Source organism: Canis lupus, chromosome 9 (genome assembly GCF_011100685.1).
Source record: "Canis lupus familiaris isolate Mischka breed German Shepherd chromosome 9, alternate assembly UU_Cfam_GSD_1.0, whole genome shotgun sequence".
Taxonomy (NCBI): Eukaryota; Metazoa; Chordata; class Mammalia; order Carnivora; family Canidae; genus Canis; species Canis lupus.
In genome coordinates, this window is record NC_049230.1 from 7,392,809 (window position 1) to 7,409,177 (window position 16,369).

The window sequence follows — 16,369 nt, forward strand, 5'->3', positions numbered from 1 at the left end:
ACTGCGCCACCCAGGGATCCCCGGGACACGTCTTTAAACTGTGAGCAGGCGTGGAGTCCAGATACCAGCTTCCCTTCAATCGCAGTCAAATACCTTGTGTGCCTTAAATAAACTGCTGAGGGGGGTCGGACTGGCGAGAATGCAGGGAGGGAGGAGAGAGCAGGACCCAGATCTAGGGGCAGCCTTGGCCACAGTGGGAACGACCACCGGGGAATTGGTGAAGACGTCTTTTTAGGCTCCCTTAGCTGAACTCATGGCCACAGCTGCCTGGGGTCTGCTTCCCACCCACGACCCCCCGCAGCCCCTGCGCCTGCCCCTGGGCTTCTCCAAAGCCCATGAAAGCCTGCTGCTCCTCCCGGACCAGATTCTCCACCTCCCTCCTCCAGGTGGGTGCTTTGGGGGCTTAGGGGGCTGGACTGAGCAGGGCCGTGTCACTCCCAGGGCTCTGGTCCTGGATCAAGGTTGTCCGTGTTGATGCTCTGAGGCCCAGGCTTCCGATCAGATGCCAGCCACGGGGCGCTGTAGGTGGGCTGGCCCCTCGCCGCGCACAGCAAATCCGATTTCCTCCACCTGCGCTATTTCTAGGCCCGATCTGCTTGACTCACTGTCCTTGCACACTCCTGACCTTCGAATCCACGTCCGTCTGCAGCTGTAGCGGCCTCCCAGACCTGAGGCCTCACTAAAGGCGGGGGAGCCCCCGTATCTGGCTTCTGGCCTCGTTCCCGGGAGCCCAAATCTAGCCTCTTATCCCAACCCCGGTCTCTCTGCCCTGTACGTCCTTGCCTCCGTCCATCACCTGCTGCTCCGGCAAATCCAAAATCCCACCCGGGTTCTGCTGCCCCGCCTCCCCGCATCTAGGCCCCGCATGTCTCCTCCCCAACACGGGGAATGCCCGCCCTCCTGAGGGGTCTCTCAAGCCTGTTCCCGCATCATCTTTCGTCTTATTACTCTCTCCTTCCAGCTGGTCTCCTTTCTCTAACACGGTGGTTCTCAGACGGTGGCCCCAGGACCAGCAGCGTCAGCAGCCCCCGGGGCGGGGTGTGAGGGCTGCAAATTCTCCAGGCCTGCTGGCTGAGAGACTCGGGGGATTTCCACAAGCCCCCCCCCCCCCCCCCCCGCCCCGGCGATTCTGAGATACTCAGGATTGGGAACCGCTGTGTCCAGCGCACCCTCCCAGCAGCTTCCAGACCATTCTTTCTAAAACCCAGGCCAAGACCTCACATTCTCTTGCTCGGCAACAGCCCATGACTCTCTCGTGCCTTCAGAATTAATTTTCAATTAACTTCTTAAGCACAGTGTTCCAGGACCTTCGCCATATGGCCCGAACCTCCCTTTCCAGCCGCCCCGCTCTCCGTCCCCTCTGAGCCCAGCCCTTTAGGCACCAGGTAACCGCTTTGACAATGGAAGCTCCAGTTCAAATGCTGCCCACCCTGGGAAACACTGCCCACCCTCCTCATCCTCCTGGGACCCTCGGCCCCGCTCTCAGTGCTCTGAGTGCCTTGGGCACGCCTCTCTCCTGACCGTTGTTCTCAGGTGCCATAAATACCTGGGGGCACATTGATCTCCCCCATCCACTAAGAGCTTCTGGAAGCAGGGCTAACGGGCTTCCTCAGCCCCTCACTGGGCTGGTGCAGAACAGCTGCCAATACATACCCACTGGTGACAGGAATGAATCTAGCTCTCGCTAGTACCTGCCAGAGACCCACCCTCACCCCCAGCCCTCCTGCAATGTCACCCACCTGACCACCTTGATCCAGAGCCCACCTGCCTGGACACTTAGGGCCTCCTGGGGCCTCTCTGATCCCTCCTGTACTCATGTGGGTCCATCTGGGCCAGCTCCCTATCAGCCCAGTCACCCCACAGCCTAGCTGGGCATAGGGGGAGAAGGAGAGACCCTTCCGGGGTCACCAGTGAGCTTTCCCCAGTACAGGGCTGCGGTGGGGGCCACAGCATCTCCTTGAGCACCTTTCCAGTGATAAGTCAACCCCGACAAACAGGAAAGCCACGGGGACCCTCACCAGCAGCCCATCCTCCTGTTGCATAAGATGGTAGGGGAGGGTTTGGGGTGGTTTTTATGTCTTTTGCCTCCGCGCGTGCATGTGTGTGTGTTTCCCCACTAGGTTTGCCTTCTTAATTATGTCCGTTTACAGCGATATTAAAATGAGTCTGTATTCCCCGTATGCACAGCGACCGGTGGGCCAGTGGCGGGCCGGGTGGCTGAAACACGCGACAATCAAGCCTCTCCCTCAACCCACAAAATGAACAGTCCCCAGGTAGGTAACGGAGAGTTATGGGAATGTTTTCAGTGGGGCCTGAGCGACCCAATTACCTGCTAGGGGATATTTTCGACCTGTCAACAAACTCTCCCTTTAGGTGTGTTTAGCAAATGGATGGAGCCAGGATGCACGGCGGGGCTCGTGCAGGCTGCCCAGGCCGCGCTGAGGAGCACCTGCACTTTAGTGGCTGGGAAATCACAGGGGTGCCTGGCTCTCCTGGCGGTGCTGCTCTCGAGGACCGGGTCCAGACACCCCCTCCTCGCCCCCCACCCTAGCCCCGAAGCCCCTCCCAAGGGCACCTTGCTCTGGCTCTCCCCACCCACCAGGGCCTCCTGTGTCCTTCAGACTCCAACGTGCCAGATCCCCCTGGGCCAAGGGACTGTGCTGTCCTCTGTCTGCAACCTGAAGTCCAGTTTGCCAGTTAGATTTCGGATGTGATTAAGCGCACCCACACCGCACCCAGGATGACACCCAGGAAGAGAGCCAGCCTGTGTGCCCTCTGTGGCTTCTCCAGGACCTCAGCTTCTGTGATGGGGCAAAGGAAGCCAGCCCCGGCCCTCCGGCTGTCCTCCTTCCCTGAACCTGGCACTCAAGTCACCTAGCAACCTCGACAGGCGGCCAGCCTGGCCAATCACCTGTGGCCGATGACACCCACCCGCTTCCAGGGCCTGAAAGAAGCACCTCCCCCAGCGCCTCCCCCTACCACCCTTCACCCCGCCGGGCCACCCCACCTCCCCCTTGGACGGCCCCCAAGAAAGCAGGCCCGGTGACCAGTGTTTCTCACCTCACCCTCTGCTCCCTACCCAAGGCCCATTCTGCGGCTTAATCTGTGACATTTAACATAAATAGTTTTCTATTCCCAGCTGACCTTTAATGGCTTTTATCATCAGCTGTGGTTCCTGGCAGCCGTACAAGAGCAGCTGACTGCTGCCTCAGTCTATTGCAACAGAATGCCCAAGGAGGCCCCACGGTTCCCGCCACGTGAAGCCCGGTGGCCCCCGGAGATGTCTGCCCAGACCTGAGCCCGCCACTCTCCGCCCGGAAATATCATTACACGTTTCAATTAGAATTAGTGGGGAAGTCAGTTATTAAGTGGCCCGTTATTATGGTAATGGAGACACTCCACATTAACTGGTGCAGACCGCTCTGGCCTTCCTCTGAGGGCCACTTCTGAACCCCCCATCCCTCCCTGATGCTCAGTGGCAAGTGCAGCCGGGGAGGCAGGGGACGCCTGGGTGGCTCAGCGGCTGAGCTTCTGCCTTTGGCTTGGGGCGTGATCCTGGGGTCCGGGATCAGGTCCCACATCGGGCTCCACGCAGGGAGCCTGCTTCTCCCTCTGCCTGGGTCTCTCATGAATAAATAGATAAATAAAAAAAAAAAAAAGAAGAAAGAAAGAAAGAAAGAAAGAAAGAAAGAAAGAAAGAAAGAAAGAAAGAAAGAAAGAAAGAAAGAAAGAAAGAAAGTGGGAGGCAGGAGGCAGAGCCGGTGGGTGCTGCACAGAGGTCCTCCCTCCGCTCCTCTATTCCCCACCCCCAGACGCTGTCCCCAGGAGGTGACACTGACACACCCTCTGACTGAAACCCCGAATCTCATCTGCTAACCACTGTCGGGGCCGGTGCCCACCGTCGCCAAACCCCTCCCGGCTCCTTTCCTCCTGCTCACAGATGTGTTCCCATCACGGAAAGACTCCTGCAGAGGTTTGGGATGGGCAAAGGTCTTGCCGCTCATAAGGGACGCCAGGGGTGCCACAAGACCCCGTAGGCTGGAACGGTCTGGTCCCAGCTCTGGTCCCATCGAGCCAGGGGAACTGGGGCATGTCACGTGACCTCTGCAAGCCCCCCCTTCACCCTGTGATGAAAGGTCGAGTCAGGAGTTTCCGACATTGCCTTGATCGAGCATGCCCACAGGCCGCGGCCTTCCCTGATCGGGGTACTGGTCTGCTGGGAACTGAATTATGTCCCCCCCAAATTCATGTTGGAGCCCAACCACCCCTCAACGTGATGGTATTTGGAGATGGGGCCTTCAAGAGGTAACTAGGTTAGCTGAGGTCGTGAAGGTCCCCTATGATGGGATCAGTGCCCTTCTGAGGAAGTTACCAGATCTGTCTCTGCGTCCCTCCCCCGGCGGCTGCACAGAGAGGTCCATGAGCACAGTCAGACGGCGGCCGCCTGCAGACACACAGGAGGAGGCCTCACAGTAAGACCTACCTGCCGGTGCCTTGATCTGGGCCATCCGGCTTCCAGAAAGGTGGGAAATCTATGTGTGCCAAGACCCCCGTGTGGTGTCGTGCGACAGTCACCTGAGCTAAGGCAGGGCCCCTTGAGGCAGAAATTCTCCACCTGAGGCAGGTGTGTCTAGGGGAGGGGGCCCATGTCAGTCTTCTCGGGGTGGGGGGGCTCTCAGGGGTGCCTTCCGCTGTCGGACACTGCCTCCCAGCCGGCTCTCCATGTCCCCCCCAGGCCCCTGCGGGCACAGCAGGGCAGAGTCCTGGTGGCCGTCCATCCCAGCGTGGGATGAGCCCTGGGGCCCCTGAGCCCCAGCTTCCTTGTCCAGTTCCATCTGATGAGGGTGGATAAGCTCACACAAGAGAAGCACGGGCTCGGGGCCTGCAGGGCGGGCGTGTGCAAGAGCGGCTGTCACTGCTGGGCTGGATCACCACGGGGCGGCGGGACACACAAAGCCCGCGGCGGCTGCCTTTCCCTGGGATCTGCTGGGTGTGCAGGAGGAAGGAAAACAGTGACCCCAGGGGCAGAACGAAGTGAATAAGATAGGATGAGAAACTGGAATGGAAGCCAATGACTAGAGGGAGGGGGAGACCGAGAGACAGGGAGAGAGACAGAGACAGAGAGAGACACAGAGAGATAGGGAGAGAGATGGGGACCAGGAGACAGAGACAGAGAGATAGAGACGGGGAGATAGAGAGAGAGATAGGGAGACAGAGACAGGGAGATAGAGAGATAGGAAGACAGGTAGAGGGAGAGACAGAGGGAGACAAAGACAGGGAGACAAGGAGATGGACACAGATGCAGGTGGCAGAAGGGAGCCGGGGACGCCCCGTAACCAGGAAGGGCTGTGTGAGGCGAGGTGGGAGGCAGGTGGAGGGGAGGTGCTCTGTTCTCTCCTGCTCAGCTGCACCAGCAGAGGCTCTCGAATGAGAGGAGCCCAGGCAGGACAGAGGAGCAGGACAGGGCCCAGAGAGATGCAGGCCAGCCAGCTCACAGCTAGGGGAAGGGGAAGAGGAAGGGGAGGGGAAGGGAAGGGGGAGGAGAGGGGGAAGAGGAAAGGAAGGGGGAAGGGGAAGGAGGGGGGGAAGGGGAAGGAGAGGGGGAAGGGGAGTGGGATGGGGAAGGTGAGGGGGGGAAGAGGAAGGGAAGAGGAGGGGGAAGGGCAGGCGGCCAGAGAAGGCGAGCTCCCTGAACACTCCCCGGTAGTTGGTACATCCGTACAGGTACATCATCGCGGTCCTCAGGCCTGGGGTCTGGCTCCTGGGGGAGGGGCCTCTGGGTTTGATCCCCTCATCTCTGGATGAGGCCCACCGCCCAGGAGTGTGTCATTAGGAGGCACTGTCCCTTCGCAGCAGCTGGGCTGTGGTGCCTCGCACGATGAGAGCACAAGGGGAGCCGGGGGGGCCTGGCGGGTGGGCTGGGCTCTTAGCTGGTTTATTTGCTTCTCTGGGCATCTGTCCTGCTTTCTTAGGGGTGGAGGTACCGCCCGGGCCCCTGGGGGGACTGCCTCTCTCAAGAGGCCGTGGAGCATGTCCACAGGGGCCTCCAAGGGACCAGGGACCCTGCCAGCATGCCATTTCCCTAACCAAGGGGCGGGTGACAGCCTCAGCGGCCTGAGCCCCAGCCGGAGAACCGTCTACCTGCCAGTGGCCTCAGAGCGGGGGTCCCTCCTCGGAGTCCTTTGGAGCAGGGTCATCCCTGAGCACAGGGACCTGGCCCCTCATGCGTCTGAGCCCCCACCCCAGGCCCCACCTCTGGGGTGGGGGAGGCACGGATCCGTCTCCTGTTTCCACTGGCTGCACAAAGGCACGCAGCAAGGGAAGGCGGGCCATGTGGACAGGGACAAGAGATTTGAGAACAGGCTTGGAGGTGGATGTCTGCAGAGAGGCACAGGTGGTTCATTTTAACCGTAAGTGACGCAGAAATCAGTGACCATCACTTGCTGCGCAGCCCGCACGCTCGGTGTTGGCATTCAGGCAGCTCTGCTGCCCAGAGCCGGCCACCCCCCTCTTTTTCCCCAGAGCCCCAACTCTCCTTCCCTGGGCAGGAATCTCCCCCTCCACCCAGCAGTGGCTGGAGGGTCCTTGGGATGACGGTGGTGCATTTTCCCCTCCTCCCCGGCATGCCGCGTAGCCCCCGCTGGGATAAAAGCCGGAGAGAAGCCTGAGTCTAATCACCCTGCCGCTGGAGTCCCAGGGCTTTTCGGAAAAGTCTGGAGTCAATCAGAGCAGGGAGAGGGGGCCCTGTCCAGGGACCCCCTGACCACACCTGGACTCCCACATCCCTCTGCAGGCACCAGGGGCAAAGGTGTGGCTGGGAGGACAGGACACCGTGTCCTGGGTCTGCAGGATCCAGGGTGGGGCTGCCTAGGATTGTGACAATCAGCGCAGGCTCCTGAGTCCACGAGCTGAGCAAGCCGGGGCACACCTCTTATTCCTCCGAGCTGGATTTTCTCCTCTGATGGGCAACCACAGAACCCTGGAATCGTACAGAGGGGCTTCAGGAAAATTGAGGAAGACCGTTAATGCAAGAAGAGCTTGGCGCACAGGGCCAGGTCCACAGTGTAAACTGTAGGGTTCCTTCAGCATCTTCCCGTCAAATCCTTGAACCCCAGGTAGGACGAGGGCCCAGGCAGTTTCAAGATCCTAAATTGTGCTTTTAAAAGGTGCCTTGGAGGGGATCCCTGGGTTGCGCAGCGGTTTGGCGCCTGCCTTTGGCCCAGGGTGCGATCCTGGAGACCTGGGATCAAATCCCATGTCAGGCTCCCGGTGCATGGAGCCTGCTTCTCCCTCTGCCTGTGTCTCTGGCTCTCTCTCTCTCTATGTCTATCATAAATAAATAAATATTTAAAAAAAAAAGGTGCCTTGGAGGTCTTATGGCCCACCCTGTTCCAGAACCATCCACGTTAGCCACCACCTCCATCCCATCTCTTTGCTCAACAGCATTCCTGGGAAGACTGAGCTACCCGAGTCTTAGCAAGACTCGCTTCTCCTCCTGCCTCCAGGTAGCGGCTGTGCTCATTCTGGAAACCACCCATGAGCCTCTCCACTACTCAAGGTGTGGTCTATGGATCTGTCACCTTGCCGTCCCCTGGGAGCTTGTTAGAGACACAGGATGTCGGGGCCCCACCGGACCTGAGGAGTCAGATCCTGTGTTTGAGTTCGACCCCAGGTAACTGTGAATGTGGAGTTTTTGAGAAGCACTGACCTAGGAGACCCTGTGGCTCTCCCCACGGTGTCAGGTCTCAGCGACGAGTCACGAGGAAATGTGAGCTACCTGCATGTAAGTGATATTAATAATAGTTATAGTATCAACATCTACCAAAAAATTGCATTAAAAAATAAATTTAAAAAAATTTTAAAAAAATTTTAAAAAAGAAACTAGAGCTGATTCAAGATGAGTCCTATTGTGGCGTCACCCGCCCATACTTGTGCTCTGATTTGCCTTCCTGGGTGAGAGAGTTTACAGCGGTGACCTGCGTACATCTCTGAGATGCCCATGGAAATGTGTCCTGCGGAGGGACCTGTTCCCGAGGTGTCCTTCGGGAAGACGGGAGGAATAAACCATGGATCCAACCCAGCCTCCCTGAGCAAAGCAGGATTCCTGCCCAACAGCTTCCCAACAGGCGGTGGGTCAGATGGTGAGCCCAAGGCGGCGATGTCATCACCCGACGGCCCTCATTCTTGGAAAGTTCTTGTTCATGTTCAAATAGGAACCCCTGCAAATCCCACCCACGGACCCTCATTCAGTCCCTGACACCACACAAAACCAGCCAAACTCCTCTTTTATATGCTGTCTGTACTCGTTTCCTGTGGCCGCCCTAACAAATTGCCAGGAACGGGGGGAGGTACGGGGGAGATTGCCATGACAGAAATGTATTCTCTTACACTTGCGGAGGCCCCAAGTCCACAGTCAAGGTGCTGGCAGGGTGGCACCGCCTCCCCCCCCACCCCGACCCCCCAGGGGAGAGCCAGCTGGGGTGGCTCTAATAGAACATCGCAGACCGGGGGCGGATACAACACACATTTATTTCCCCCAGTTCTGGAGGCTGCAAGTCCAAGATCGAGGCACAGAGGGACCTGGTGTCTCTGGTGAGGGCCCTCGAACTGGATTGCAAAAGGCGGTCCCACCGCTGTGTCCTCGCACATCAGAGAGCAGGTGGCCAGGAAGCCAGCTCTGGTGTGTCTTCTTATCATGAAGGCTCCGCCCTCATGCCCTGGTCACCTCCCCCAGGTCCTCCTCCTCATAGCATCACACTAGGGGTTCTGATTCCAACATTCAAGTGGGAGAGGGGCACAAACTTTCTGTCCCTGACTCCTTCCTGCTTCTTCCAGCTTCTGGAGGCTCCAGGTGTTCCCTGGCTTCTCCGGTCTCTGCCCCTTCCTGATGTGGCCTCCTTCCCTGTGTGTCTGAGGAGGCTCGGCTCTCTCTGCCTTTCTCTTATGACACCTGTCACTGGATTGAGGGCCCCCCTTGAATCCAGGATGGTCTCATCCTGAAAGGTGCGGTTACATTTTCAAAGACCTTTGTCCAAATAAGGTTGCATTCACAGATTCTGGAAGTTAGGAGTGGGCAAATCTTCCGGGGGCCGCCATTCCACCCACTAAATGTCCATTGAGATTTTTTTTTTTAAGATTTTACTTATTTATTCATGAGAGACACACAGAGAAAGGCAGAGACACAGGTAGAGGGAGAAGCAGGCTCTATGCAGGGAGCCCGATGCGGGACTCAATCCCAGGACTCCGGGATCACGCCCTGGGCCGAAGGCAAATGCTCAACCCTGAGCCACCCAGGCGTCCCATCCATTCAAATGTTTAAAGACGAGCTCTCCGTGTGTCTCCTCTTCCCAGGTGACACCGAACCTCACCATCCGTTCACAAGCCTTCAACGTGGCCTATGTGAAGCCTGGCTGACCCCCACCAGACACGGGCAGAGGCCTGTCTTCTCTTCTGCTGGTAGAAGAGATGAAGAGTTTTAACCTATTAGGATGAATGACATGTGGCGGGCTGTGGGTGTCATGTGGGCCGAGTACTTGCAAAAGGAAGTTCCCAAAGCGGGCCCAGACTAGGGTGAGGTAAGCGAGAGCTCCTGAAATTGCAGGATCAGCACCCAAGAGCAAGCGCTGCCTTCGATCTGTCCTCCGGGCACCTCCTCCTCTTCCCTGTCACCCTGGCCCTGCCCTAAAGAGGCCAGCCCGGGTCATCTCTGTGGTAAATGAGGGGGAGACTCCCCACACACCTGCTGCACCGCCTCCCGCACCCTGCAGCTTCCCCACCAGGTCCCCAGGGATCTCAGCTCCTGTCTCCGTCCTGTGCGGAGCAGGGAGGGTTTTGGGGAGAGAAACCATATGTAGCAGAGTGTGCCTTTCTTGGGGGGCCTCGGCTCCGCACCTTGTCCACAGTGGAGATCACATGGGGCCCCTGGGGCTGGGCGGGGTGCATGTTCCAAGGTTGTGGGAGGTATTCCCAGCCTGAGCACAGGAGCCTGAGTCCTTCCCCAGAGGCCAAGGGGGAGTCTCGCCCAAGGAGGTGCCCTCAGGCTTCACGCAAGGGGTCTCCTGCTGCCGCGCCTGGTGGCGGGTCCCCGGGTTTCCTCCCCTCCTCCCACTCCATGGCCCTCCTGGCCTCTACTGACGGCTTTCACGCGCACAGCTCTTTTGCAGTTTGCAAAGCACTTTTCCCGTGGCCTTTAATTGGACCTTTACAGCGACCTTGACATTCACTCATTAGCCCCGTTTAACAACGATGAACCTGAAGCTCAGGGGATGAGCGGGCTGCCCCAGGCTCCAAAGGCCCAGAACTGGGGGGGTCAGGCCTGAATCCCAGTCTGTGCCCCCAGATCTCTGCTGCTCCCCCCTCACCAAGCACTACAGACTCAAAGTCCAGCAGGAGAGCCCTGGGGCGGGGTGGGGGGCAGCGGCACGGACATTTCTTCCAGCACCTATAGGGTCACTTCTTCTGACCAAGAGGAAGAAGCGGTGAAAATCGGGGCTCCCTGCCTGACAGGAAGGGGATTTGTCTGCTTTGCAGAGCTTTGCCAAAAGCCCGAGGAGACAAATAGCAGGTGTCTGGGACAGGACAGGCCCAGACAAAGCCAGTCTGCTGGCTTCCGCATGCTGGGGAATCCTCACCTCCTCCTGCCTCAGAGCAGCGGTTTCTCCAGCCTACCTGAGTCGCCTCCTTCCCAGAGGATGCTTAGCCAAGGCCTGCCTCTGTTCTCGGCCATCCCTGAGATGGGACTGGGGAGGTGAGGGTGGCATGGTTCATGGATCGGTGGATCTGGTCCACGAGACAGCTGAACATTCTCCAACTCAGCCTCCCTGGTGGGTTTCCGGCTCTAAGGGGCAGGTGCCCGGAGCCTCCAGCAGGACCAGCTCATCTGAAACCACTCGAGAAGCTCCAGGGAGTAGCTCTCCACCCGAGCTGGCGGAGAAGGCGTGGGCCCCAGTGCGTGCCAGCAAGATCCAGACGCAGCAGGATAATTAGCACTCGTGGGTGCTGAGGCTCCGGGGCAGCAGGGCCCTCTGAGTTCTGAGCTGGCTCTTGCCTCCGCTGCCAGCTGCACCGTATCCACATCAGGGCACGGGGGCCCAGGCACCGCTGGTCCTTGGGCTTGGGTCTTTAAGCCCACCTGGGTTGATGCTGCACTGTTTACCGGTTGACCTAAAACCGGTGACTCAACCTCTCAGAGTGTAGGCGTCCTCTTCTGTAGAGGAGGCATAATAATAGAGCCTCCCACCTCGCTGGTTGTCATGAGGATCCCATTAATTAATTGATGGACACAAAAGTACTTTGCATCTGTGAAGTACCCGACAAGTGAGGTTACTGTCAATGCCATGACTTCATTTCAGGTCTGGAGGCCTGGGTGGGGCAGCAGGAGTATCTTCTGCGAGTCCCTTCTGCCCTCCTTCAGACTCACACCAGTTACCCAGTTTCCAATAATGATGCCAAGATTCACTGCTGTTAGCGCGTGCTGAACTGTGTCTCCCCAAGTTCGTAAGTTGAGGTCCTCCCGACCCCCCCCCAGGCCCTCACAATGGGACCGTATTTGGAGCTAGGATCTCGAAAGAGGTGATTTAGTTAAAACCGAATCATCTTAACCCATTAGGTGGGCCCTAACCCAACCCAACGATGGTGTCCTTCCAAGAAGAGGAAGTTTGGACACAGACCTACATCGACAGGAAAAGGTGGCCGTCACAAGCCAAGGAGGTAATTCTCAGAGGAAACCGACCCTGCTGACACCTGGACGTCAGATACCCAGCCTCCTGAATTGAGAGAAAATAAATTTCCATCATCTCAGCGGCCCAGCCCACGGTGCTCTGTTAGGGAGCACTCAGAGACTAGTACAGCTACCCCCAGCATGGGTTCTGGGAAACGCTGACCTGCAGGACGTCAAGAGGGTCTGCGTGAAAACAGGGCTTTGTAGTCAAACGAGCCTGGGAACCACTGGATTGAACAAAGCTACGTGGATCTTTTTCTTTTTTTAAATTGCAAGACTCCTCACAACTATGACCGTGCTAACAAGTGCTTTGAATATCTGGAAATGGATAGCCTGTGCAGTATGTCCCAGGCTTACTTGAACTTGGAACCCTTCTATTGTGAGGCAGCCAGGAGATTTGTGTTCTATAGGAGCACGCATGGAAACTACTGGCTCCGAGGATCATTTCGTATCAGGGCTCTGCCCTCTATCACCACGTCCTCCTCATCCTCCTGCCTCTCCCCACCTGCTGGGGAAGAGCTAGGAGCCTGGACCAGTGGGGGGATGGGGCGGGCAGGGTGGGTACCCCTGGGCCTGAGCCCTCTGTCTGCTGCTGGAGACTCAGTAGGTCTCCCTTATCAGACAAGCAGCCGGCCAGCCAGAGCTCTGTATTTTATGGCCCTATCATGTGTGAGATCTTGCCCATTAGGGAGAAGCTGTCAACGCAAAACATAGATTTCAAGACACACTTTCTACTCCGGGATTATGAATAACCCCTCCAATCATTAGAACCGGAGCATTTTTTTAAAAATCCAATTTGTTTCCCACCTCGAAACCCATTTACTTTGCTTGCTTCCTGCTCTCTGTTAGGAAAGGGGGCTGGAACCTGCAGGCTTCCAGAATCCTAGCTCTAGAAACCTTGCATGCCCAGAAATAGGGCCAGCCCCTCATCTGAATCCTGAATTTTCCTGGAAATGATCTGTCATCCACTTTCCACAGCTCAGCTGTGTATTTCTAGCGGACGGTGTCCCCTCTCTAGTCAGAGCTAGAGAGAGCCCTGTGGGCTGGGCCACTGACCCCAAAGCAGGACGGGCATGACCCAGACGGGCCTGAGTGGGATCCCATAGAGACATTCCCTTCTCCCAGCAGGGAATTTGGGAAGGTGCTGATTTTGATTTGCCAAGACCTAAAGCAAGGTGTAAACCCAAGATTAAAAGAAAACAAAAATACAAAGTAGGCATAGGGCATGAAAAATCTCCATTTCTGTCTGTGTCCTCACCAGCGAAGGAGGCTGGCGCTCCTCCCCACCCCCACTCTGCGGCCTCATCGCTGCAGTAAAAGTGACACCAGAGATTCATCGGGACGCGTGCCCTTGCTCGACTCCCCACAGCCTCCGCAGGGACGGGAGCTGTTCATCTCTTAGGTTCAGTTTGCAGCCTCCAAAACCCTGGGGAGGAGCATCTGGCCCTGCTCCGTGGTCCAGTGAGGCCTCGAGAGCCCTCCCGAAGGCCAAGGCCAGAGTGGAAGTGACCTCTCGGCGGACCAGACAAGGGTCCTGGAGGCTGGGGCTGCAGAGGCCCAGGCCGGACTGTGCGTCGCGCACCAAGCCCTCATTCCTGCCCCGCTGGCCCTGCTGCGCTGGGACCCTGTCGCCCTCCCCATCCCGGGGAAGGTCGGCACCCCGGATTAGGGGGACAGAGGCAAGCAGCTGGGTACAGCCCCCTCCCCCGGGTGCTCTATGGGGGGAGCACAGAAAGGAGCCCAAAGAGCCCAGAGGAGGTGGTGGCTGACCCCTGGAGGCATCTGGCAAGAGTCGGAAGACAGGGCCACTGCGCTGGACTCGCAAAGACAGTGAGGAGGCCATCGGGCAGGTGGGGGGGGGGTGGCTCTCTCTGTCCCCTCCCAGCTTCCCGGAATGGCCTTATTCATGTATTAATGAGAAAACTCATTGTTTTCTTTCTATCCCCTATGATGCCTAAAATCTCCATCCTCCGCATAAAATACACTCCGGGAAACCAAGGCCTCTCGTTCCTCTGTATGTCGCAGTGCTTCACACGGTGCGTGGCACACAGTAGGCCCTCAAGTATACGTGTCAAGTGGCCGGAGACTAAGGCAGAGGGAAGTTAGGACACGCGGGAGGGCCGGGTGGAAATGGTTCAGGTGAAGAGTGACAAGTCCCGGCCCTGCCCCCCTGGTCTTACAGAAAATCTCCTCCAGACCTCCCACCTGGACAGGTAGGGACGGGGAGGGGTGGTACGGACCGCTGGGCTTTACTGAGAGATCCATGGCCGTGACCTGTGCTCCTTCCCGGCTCCCAGACGCTCCTGCCACAGAGAAGGCCCCAGGCGAGGTCCCAGCGGGCAGGAAGGGGATGGCAGGTGGCTGCCCCCTGCCTGGCGCCCTCCTCAGATGCCTACATGGCCCAGCCCAGCGTCTCTGGAGCCTTGGCCGCTCCCATTTCTGCCTCTACTGAGCCTCGGTCCCTTTTAGCTCTCATTTGTACGTGGGCCTCAGCCCAAGCAAAAGATTCAGCGGGAATCCGGCCGGGTTCCCAGACGCTTAATTGGAGCTGGGCTCTTCATTACCTGCACACCTGTTCCCCAACACCATATGGTCGGAGGTAAATAGACTGTAATTGTTTATCTAGACTCCATCCTGCCGTGCATGAGGGAATGAGTACGGGGCTGCGGCCCCCCGGCTCCCCCGCCACCAGGCCTGCTGAAGGACAGAGCTCCCCCTGCCCCCCGACTTCCACATCCGGGGCCCACCTCGGGGCAGCTTCTCAGCCAGCTCCAAGGAAAGGTCCCCGCCGGGCTACACTGGCCGTCGGGCGCTTGGCAGCCGTGCCCCCTGCCCCTGCCAATGTGGTTGAGCAGCCGGGCACCTCGCAAGGCCTGGGCTCATTTATCTCTTTCCCGGGGAGGCTGAAGGATGTCTGAGCAGGCTGGGCTTCGAGGCTGGCAGGCGGGAGCCCGGAGCTCAGGCTGCCACGCTCTAACTCAGCAGCTTTGGGCACGTTTCTTAATATCTCAGAAGCTTGGCTGCTCGTGTCTAGCAGAGAGAGAGGTGCTGACCTCTGCACCACCGGGCCGTGGATGACAGAAGGAGCTAAGGTCCACAGGGTGCGTGCGGATGGGTCCAGCAGCTGCCAGGAGCTCTGGATCTAGGGTGACATTCAATCCTCGTGGCAGATCTTGGAGGTGGGGGCTGGGATTATTCGCACTTTGCGGATGAATGAACACATGGAGGCTCGGGTGGGCTCAGCCACTTGCGGGTGCCATCCAGCGGGAAACCAGGGGAGCTGGACGTCTGGCCCAGCTCTGTGCCCTCGGGAGCCCGCGCTCTTGGCCAGCGCGCTGCATTTATGTTATGAGGTGGTGCATGAAAGGGGCCTGGCTCAGGGCCAGGAGCACAGAAGGAAACCAATAAATGCCCATCCCCTTCTCTCTGCCCTTCCTTTGGGGGCAGACACACACGCCCAGCCCTCTGGGGAGACTGCCCATCATCTAGATCTCCAAGCCCCCAAAGGAAAGGACAAATAGGACAATCCCCGCCCCCTCTCAGGGCTCCCCATCTTTGCTCCCTGGCTGGTCAGCTGCGGGGGAGCTGGTCCTTCCCCAAGGTACCACCGCCTTGACTGCCCCCCAAGGCAGAGCAGGAAGGACAGACCAAAGAGGCAGTTACTAGAAGTGCCCTTGACTGAGGCAGGCTCCTGGCCTCAGAAGAAGTCAGATGAAATGATCTGAAAAAAGGACGAGGGGCCCTGAGTATTTTTAGAAAGATGACCTCGTGCAGGAGGCAGAGTGCTCAGCCCCTGCAGAGAACCAGAGGCCCCGAAGACCCTGGCACTACCACCACCGGGGGCCTCATTTCCAGGCCCAGAGAAAGGACTCCTCACTGTGTCACTACCTGGGTGCTTTCCCTTGCCTGCCCAGACCTGCCCCACCCGCCCCCAGAGGCTCCAGGAGGATGGATGGCTTCCCCAAGCCCAGGAGAAGGGATGACATGTCTTCTTAATCTGCCCTGAACTGATCTTTAATATGATGAAGAGCTTCCAGACCTTTCATCCCTGATGGATCCCCGTTGTAGCAGAGACACTGGCTCCTGCCTCAAGCCTGCCAAGTCAGGCAGGCAGCCTCGTGGTGGGCTCAGAAGGCGGCTCAGTCAGCAGCAGCTCTCCCCAGACCCAAGCCTTGGACCAGGCCCCGAGGAGGGGAAAGGACGAGGCCTGATTCCCGTCCTCCCAAACGCTGTCATCCTTCTGCAGAGATAGATGTCAAGTCCCCCACGACACACATGCTTATCAGACTTAAAGATGAGCTCCTCGACTCAAGTGTATGGCCGCCAGGAAGCCCGCAAGCCAGAGGAGCAGAAGGGTAGGGATGCTGGAGGCAATGGGAGTAATTAGGGAAGTCTTCCTGGAGGAGGCGCCCTGGGGGGGATGAGGATTTCTGATTCTCATAGGCTCCCCCCATTGCTCTGGGGAAGTTAGGGGCTGAGGCCAGGGCAAGAATTCTGTGAAGAAGAAGAAGAAAAAATATGTAAGAAAAAGAGAAAAGAGCTTTTCCTAGCAAGTTTTTCATCTGCCCAGGGGGGATGCCCTTTGAAGAAAAGCCTGGAGCCCTGAGCAGCAGCAGCTGACTCCCACATCTCCGGGAAGGGGAAGGAGTT